Below are 9192 nucleotides of genomic sequence, written 5' to 3'. Positions count from 1 at the left end.
TGTTTACAGAATCTCACATTCTAAGTGAAATCAGGAGAGCTGAGAGAATAGGCAGGAGAAAATGGAGATTGGTTCTCTGAGCCACTTCTCCTGTAATTAAAGCTGCATAATGAAAAATGCATGGTCTCTAGAGGTTGGCTTTTATGAAACAAGCAGAGTTTACCAAACACAGTGGGAAGCCTCTCCTTCTGATCTTCCAAAAGCCACTACACCGAGGTCATTCCCATCCAAGAGGCAGTCTTGGCAGAGAAAGGTCAAGTACAGCTGTAAGTCACCATCTTGATAAAGCATTTCCTAATTTTTCTACTCATAAGTAATTTCCTCCTCTTCTTTAATTCGGTATCCTTTGTTCATATTCATTTTTATCTTTATATTCAACCAAATAATAATGCCCTTTCTTTAACCAAAATGGCCTCATTTTCCCTTTTAATAAAAATTGGAGTGTTTCAAGGATTGTAATAGCATCATATGATTATACTTTGTCTAATGTTGCCCAAATCTTCCTAAACCAGCACGTCATTTCAACTTCCTCCTTACAGTGCTGACAAAGAATTGTTACGCTTGAACAGATACCTTTAACTCATGTTCATAGCAGCATTATTCATAGTATTTGAAAGGTGGAAGCAACTCAAATATCTATTGAAAGATGAATACATAAACAAAATGTGGTATTTGCATGTAATGGAATATCATTCAGCCTTAAAAAGAAGGAAACTCTGACATATGCTACAAGGTAGATGAACCTGGAAGACATTATGCTGAGTGAAATAAGCCAGTTATACAAGGTTCCTGGAGTAATCAAATTTATAGACACAGAAGGTAGAATGGCAGTTGCCAGCGCTTGAGTGTGGTGGGGTAGGCGCGGGGAGGAATGGGAAGTTACTGTTTAATGGGCACAGAGTTTCAGCTAGAGAGATGAAAACATTCTGGAGTCAGATGGCGGTGTTGGCACACAACAATGTGAAAGTACTTAATGCTATGGAACTGTATGCTTAAACATAGTTAAAATGGTAAATTTGATGTTATATATGTTTTACCACAATAAAAACTTTTAGAAATTAAAAAAAGAAAAGAATTCTTGTTCTTTTCCCTTAGTAATTCTTGTTTGTTTGTTTGTTTGTTTGTTTGTTTTGTGTGGGAGATGAGGGGTTTGACATTTTTGCTCTTGATTTTCTATTCTGCCTGTCCCCAATCCTTCTGCCTTGTATACTAACACATACCCTGTATTTGTCTTTGACTTTGGACAATATTTTGATATATTCCCAAGAACAAAGTACTAAATATATTCTTAAAGAATCCAGAAAGGCATTTTCTTTTGTTTGGTGGCAATGCCTCAGAACAGAAATATTTAGTTATGTTTTAGCCCCCATAAAGAAGCTGTTTGGCCCTGATGAGTTTTTTGGACAGCAGGACAGAACATACTAAAACAAAGAAATAGTGACACTAATATTATAGTTGGAGTCATAGGAGACTGACTACCCACTCCCTGCTTTAGAGTCCAAAGCAAGTATGTCTGTGATATTAAAGGATACCTCATTTTATGAATATATATGAACATGTAAAAATGTTGCCTTATGGAAAAGTTCCTTAATTTAAAAAATTAAATTCAGGTTTAAAGGAAAAAAATAATTTCTACTGTACTTTTTAATTTCTCTTCTTTTTTTTACTAAAAGTAAGCACCATCCAACTGTTTATTCAATTTTTGCTTTCTCTCGTCCTCTCACTCTCTCCTTTTCACACATATAACTCCTTAGAACTCACAGAATAAAACCCAAACTCTTTGTCGTGGAATGTAAGGTTCATCGCTGTCTTACCTTATTTTTTAATGCTAGCCCAGCACATCCAAGATTCACTCCAGTCATATCACACCAGCCATCTTTCAGATGGACTGTGGTACATACATCATTTTGTCCTTTCTTTACACATGCTGTGTGCTCAGATCAGAATACCCTCCCAGCTTTCTCATGTGACAACTTCCAATTCATCTTTGAAACAGTTCACTTATCACCTTCACTGTGAAGCATTCTGGGCTTTTTCCCTCCTCTTCCTAGTCAGTTACCTATCCTTCTTCAATGATCCCTCGTGATTCAGGGACTTCTTGCATAGTTCTCCTACCGCATTCATAGCACATGAGGACATTGTCCACACATAGGTGTGAGGTTTACATGAAGAGACTTTCCAGAGCAGTGTCATGATTGTCTCACAGCACCTGACCCAGCACCTTAGAGTAAACTCTTAGGTGTGTGTTTGAAAACACGAACGAAAAACGAATGAAGACGTGAGTAAAAACCCAGCCATAAACATTCATCATTGTGGATTTCACAGTGAGGACACAAAGGCTTATGCGTCGGAGGGCAGGAATCCAGATGAAGTTTATTTAAAACAAAGAGGGTAGAGTTTTGTTGTTACGGGTTGAATGTCAACCTTACTTACAACTCAGTCACTTACTCGGCTTTGTATCTGCAGAGCAGGGCACGTGAACATCACACATAGGGGTGCTGTGTAAATCAGTTCATTTCAGTCAGCTGCTCCAAAGTTGAAAAGTAATAAATTGTCTTCGTTATATAAAATAAAAATAATGTTGTCCTCTAGCAGTTTTTCAAAGTAGAAAAGAATCCCTTTCTACCTAGAAAATGTGTGGTAAGATTCAGTAGAATTGTTTCCACTTACAATGCTTTCAAGTTATATCCCTGGAGCCATTTGGCCTGAGATGTAAAGGTGGAAAGAAACTTAGTTTTATGCACATGCATGCTCACACACAGTGCACTCTCTTATGTAAACCAGGCAGTGACAAGCTACTTGGATGGCTAAATCCAAACTGGTCAACCAAACAACATTCTGCAGTGTTGGAGAGTATTAGAGCTGCTGGATTTTAAGGTTTGCCTTGGCTGGAATTCCCTGTAACACCACCCACCTCTCTCCAGTTGCAATATTCTAACCAGGTCACCTAGATGCTGTGAAACAGATGTTCATTGAAGGGAAAAGGAAATAGGTGGTGTCCATTGAAAAGTGATAGCTATGGCAAAGGGAAAAGTATATTTTTACCTACAACACAAGCTGAATATTATGGAAACTTATTGGTAGGGAAGAAATTCCTAGCTCTCCAGGAATGTGCAGCACTTAGTAAGCACTTCAGTATACTGAGAAGGCACTTAGTAAGCACTTCAGTATACTGAGAAGGCAGGAAAGCAGAGTGGTGAAGAGCTCAGGCTCTGGGGTCAGACTGGCTTTCACTCCTAGCTCTGCACTTCCTAGCCATATGTCCTTGAGCAAATTACTTAATCTTTATTTTCAGTTTCTTACCTATGAAACTGGGATAATAATAATAATACCTATTACATATGGTTCTTGTGTCGATTGCATGCGTTGATACATGTAAAGGACTTCAAACAGTGCATACTGTCAACCATACTGTCAAGCACGAGCTGTGGACTGGTTGCAGTGCCTCTGCCTTGGAACTAACTAGGCAATTGGGTACAACTCTTACTTGGTAACACTTGTCCTCACCTTTGGGGCTCCAGATTTCTCACTTGAATATTCCTTTCCTGCACTTTCATGACCTTTCCAAACGTCTGCTCATCATCTCTTGCCTTCTGAGAGAATTTCTGTAGTGAGTATATTCTTATCTGATCGAGTTGTCCATCTGTTTTGTGATTCAAGTGTTTGTATGATACACGTACACCTTCTGACATCACATTGCAATCTCTGCTAAACTGACTGTCAGGAGTAGCAATTAGCAATTTGAATCCAGAAGCTCCTCTATTTACAAGCTTATTTTCTGTGAATTTTCACTGATGTGAACCAGAGCATAGCTTCAGCATTTTGTCCTTCTCTAACAGAGAGCAACGGGAGATATGAGATTTTTCAGCCTTTGTCTCTGATATGTTGTTTGGTGCCTGTGCCTATTCTTACATGTTCTATGAACAATATTAACTCTGCTGCATCCAATAAATACAAAAGCAACATAAGTTAGAGGAGAAATTTAATTTTGATACAAAGATAAGTGATCCCCTTTGCTTCTGGTTGTGATGGAGTAACTGGTGTTGCCCTCATTCTCCTCTGTAAACAGTCATAGAACGGGCACCTCTTCAAATGAGGCAACTGTGTTTAGGCCTTGAATAATAGGCAGTGCAAGACTTCCATTCTCCATATGAGAATGGAAAGTCAGGAGGTGAGATCCATGATTGCCCCACCCCTGTGTCTGTATACAATTTCTTGGGTGCAACCTATGAAATTGAAATGTAAGCAGACACAGTGCTTCCTCTGGGCTAAGGAGGCAGAGATCAGAGTCCAAAGGATGTGATGAAACCCGAGGGGAAAGGCACAAAAAAGTGAGACCCAGAGATCCTGTGGAATTCCTAGTGGGTTTTGGCTGAGAGGGGAGCTTGAAAACTACAGAATAAATATCTTGATATTCTGCATTTTTTCCAGTTCATTGTCTCACTAATTTCTTTGAAAATGGGGGAAATCATTTATATGGAATATTTTCTTATATCCTAGGTAATTCTTCTGGTTATTACTCATAAAAGGCTTTGTCATTTTCTCATTTTGTTGAATATGTACCTTGGTCTCATGCTGAGTCCTTTCTGTTCATTGCTTCTTCGATATCTAATTTTTCAATATCTAATGTTCTATCCAGATCTGCTATTTGCTCAAGAATAACATGGGAGGGATAGGAACGGTGATTCAGATGAGTAACAACGTCTGTCATCTGAGAATGCTTTCTCAGCATATTTGCTCTCTTTCTCTGGGAAACGCCTCCGTTCATCTTCCTGTAATTCTTTCCACATCTTCCTTAACATGCCTTGGAGTGAGTAGATTGATCAGCAGAAGACCAAAGTGGGGTTACCTATTGTCCAACACATGAAATCAATTGTTTATCTTGTGCTTGCAATGGGAGGGTGAATCTGGTCCCTGTTACTCTAGCATGGCTAAAAATAGAGGTCCCCTGTACTATGTGGGGCAAAATTCAGAAAGAAGGGAGCAATGCAGAAAAAGAATTCCCCAAATCTTCACAGAAGTACCCTTGAGTCTTTCCTGATATTAAGATGTGCACTAATAGAGCAAAACTCCACACAGTTGGGGAAAAAATGACCAGAAACCTGTGAACTGACTGGCTTCAAGAACTCAAGCAGACCCTGAAGTTCCCACCAGTCAAAGTTGCAAGCCTCACTGATTATTTGGGGCATGTATTAGAGATCCTAGAATGGGTAAGACCTTATGAAAGAGACTAAATTATCACTACTATAAAGGGTACTCTGGACCTTCCCTGACAATGCTTAAAATAAGGCTCAAAAAGGTAAACCTAACTTGCAATTAATTTGACTACTTATGAAAACAAAGTCCAACACTATAGAAGTGAACAAAATCCAGACACTAAAAACATGTATAATTCCTATGCACAGAATCCAATGAAAAGTTATTAGATTTTTGATGCAGGAAAATATGACCCATAATTAGCAGAAAAATCAATTAATAGAAAAAGACCAAAATGATGGAAATAGACAGAAGTGATGGAATTAACTGATAAGGATGTTAAAACTATATTACAACATATAAAGGAAAACGTGAACTGCACGAGAGAAATGGAAAAATAAAAAAGAACCAAATGAAATCACAGACATGAAAAATAAAATATCTGACATAAGAAGTCACTGGATTAGACTAATGGCAGATTACATTCTGCAAAAGACATAATAATAGAAACCAACCACAGTGAAGTACAGAGCAAATAATTTTAGTATATCTAATCTAGCTGTGTCTATATATAAATAATTTTAATATAACAAATCCAGCAGTATGTCTCTCTTCTCTTCTCTCTCTCTCTTCCTCTCTCCATATATATATATGTAATGGTATTTATCCTAAGAGTGCAGTTGATTGAACATTTGATAATTAATTAATCAACTTTATAATGTTAATAAAAGAAAGAATAGAAGTCATATTATTTAAATAAATGCAAGAAAAGTAATTTTAAAAATTAACCCTCAATCATGAAAACTTTCAGCAAAGTAAGAATAGATGGCTTTCTCAACCTTATAAATGGAATCCATGAAAATTATAAGCTAACTTCATTAATAATAAAGAACAAAAATATTTCCCGCTAAGTTGAGAAACAAGGCAAGCATATTAACTCTTGACGCTGCTATTCAATGCTTTATTGGAGGTACTAGTTGGTGCAAAATTAAATTGCATATAGATTGAAAAGAAAAAAGTAAAGAAGTAAATCTGCCTTTACTTGAAGCTGACACAATCTTTTACAGCAAAAATATTAATCTTTAAAAAATAGCTACTAGAACTAAAAATGGCTTTAGCTGGATTAAAAGAAACAAGAGCAAATACAAAATTCAATTGCATTTCATTATATTAGCAATAAACAAATGGAATTTTAAATTAGAAAGTCAATATGATTTAGATCATTAAAATATTAAACACAAATTAACAAACATATGTAAGAAAAAATTACAAAATCTACACAATTTTAAAAGAAAATAGGAGAAAATCTTGGCAAAATTCGGGAAAGCAACTTTTTAAAGTAGAACAGAAAAAGCATGAAAAAAATCAAAATACAGTCTTCATCAAAATTCCAAATTTTTGTGCTCTGAAAACACCATTAAAAAATTAAAATGCACACTGAAAAAAAATTTGCTTTCTTCCACTACAGATTAAAATAATTGTATCCAGAACTTATAAATAACTTAATTCATTTATAAGAGAAGCAATCCAATTTTTAAAAAGTATTTAAGTAGACACATCAAAAAATAACTACAGTATATTCTTAGTATTACTTGTCATTAGAGAAATGTAAATTAAAACCAGGAGATACCACCTCATGCCTCTTACAATGACCATCATCAAAAGACAAGCAATAAATGCTGGCATGGATGTGAAGAAGAGGGAACCTTTGTGCACTGTTGGTAGAATTGTAAATTGGTACAGCTGCTATGGAAAACAGCATGGAAGATCCTCAAAAAATTAAAAATGAAACTACCATTGTTCCACTTCTGGGAATATAGCCAAAGGAAATGAAAATACTAACTTGAAAATATATCTGCACTCTTTTGTTCATAGCAGCATTATCAATAGCCAAGATATGGAAACAACCTAAGTGCCCATCGACAGATGAATGGATAAACAAAATACAGTACATATACACAACAGAGTATTAACCTTAACAACAACAAAAAAAAGGAAATCTTACCATTTGTAGCAACATAGGTGAACCTGGAAGACTTTATGCGAAATAAAATAAGTCTTTGAAGCACAAATACTATATGATTCTACTTATATAAAGTATTTAAAATACTCAAACTCATAGAAGTAGAGAATAGAATGTGGTTGCCAAGGGAATGGGGGAGGGGAAGTTGGAAGTAGTTCAGTGGGTATAAAGTTTCAGTTATATAAGAAAAATAAGTTGTAGAGATCTACTATACAACAGTGTGATTATATTTAAGGATACAGGGTTATGCACTTAAAATTTTGGTGAGAGGGTAGATCTCATGTTAAGCACTCTTATCACACACACACCCCCCAGCAAAAAAAAAAAAAAAAAAAGAAAAGAAAGAAAAAGGAAAAATAGGGACATAGGAAACTTTTGGAGGTGATGGGTATGTTTATTACCCTGATTATTGTGATACCTGATTATGGTGATAGTATCATGGGTGTAGATGTAAGTCCAAACTCAACAAACACGTGCAGCTTTATGTACATCTACTATAACTCAATAATGCTGTTAAAAAAATTGAGTGCAGAAGGACAAGAATCAATATAACCACTCACACACTTCTATCGGGAGTATATATTTTTTATATCATTGTTGAAAATAGTTTGCATTTGAAGGTGTGCATATTCCATTACCCAACAATTGCACTCCACGATATATTAATAACCTAAAGAAATCTTCCCCTGAAATTTATAAGGAGGAGTAAAAAAAAACAACAAAAGTCAAGACAGTTATGAAGAAAATAAGGGAAATTTGCCTTATTAGATATCAAGACAAACTATAAAGTAAGAATAAGTATTAAATAAAATGTGATATTTGTGCAGAAATAAGTCAAATTACAGAAAAGAGAAGTTAGAAATAGGTCTCTGTATCCATAGGAAATGGAATATGATGGGTCATTAGTAGTTAGTAGAGAAATAATTATTGTTATATATAACACACACATGTGTGTGTGATACACATATCAATAATCTATATTGTGCACCAGGCATAGTTATAAGCACTTTTAATATTAAAATAATAGTCTTATGAAAGCAGACTACTCAAAAATATAGTGACATCAGGGATTCTTTTGGAGTGACCCAAAATAATCTACTAGATTATTTAAGTAAGTGTTGAATATCTGTGGCTTAGGTAAAAATGTTGAATGAAAAATTATATTTGTAAATCCCTCAAAAAAAAAAAAGGTATAAGAAGTCTTTAAAACATCTTTTTTCCCTCCAATTAAAAATGATTGTATTCTACACACACACACAATTATACTTTTACTAGGAACTTTAACATAATACATGATTGTTTTAAAATTAGATGACAAAACATAGATATAATAAAAATAAACTGACCACGTATTTTTCATTGTTAAATATATAAGCCAAAGAGATGTTTGGATTCTTAGGATAGAATAGTTAAAGTGGATCCAAATCAATTGAAGTGTATGTCCTCAGGAAGATGAATTTTGATGAATTCTTAAGTGCTTTTAGTAGGAATGATCAGTCTGTTCTAAGCAGATGTTTACATTTTAGTTAAGGGATTGAATACGGAGAATCATTTTCCAAGCTAGGTTGGATAGGCGAGCAAAATTGACTATGTTCAACCAGTGTAGGATAAAATAATAGAATTATCTAATCAAGATTAAGGAACTAAAATCAAGTTTTCATATGGCAGCCAATGAGCAACTCATGTTCTTAGCAATCAGATGGGCATTAGACAGATGTAGTCAGGAAGAAACATATGGAAAAATCTTGAAGTGTAAAGAAGCTGGGCATGGGGAAACAGTACAACACGCTGGTTGATTCTACCATTTACGGGAATGTGGGCACGGTTCTTTGTAACTGAGTTTGTTCAACAGCAAAAAAGTGAGAGTATTAATGCCTTTCTCATACTGTCGTAAAAATTAATGAAAAAAATCTATTTTAAGCCATTCTAACAATGCCAGGCACACAGCAAGCCCTCCATAAATGTTAGTTTTT

This window comes from Rhinolophus hipposideros (genome assembly GCF_964194185.1).
Source record: "Rhinolophus hipposideros genome assembly, chromosome: 9".
Classification (NCBI taxonomy): Eukaryota; Metazoa; Chordata; class Mammalia; order Chiroptera; family Rhinolophidae; genus Rhinolophus; species Rhinolophus hipposideros.
The sequence above is the reverse complement of the archived record's forward strand: the minus strand, read 5'-3'. Positions refer to the sequence as shown.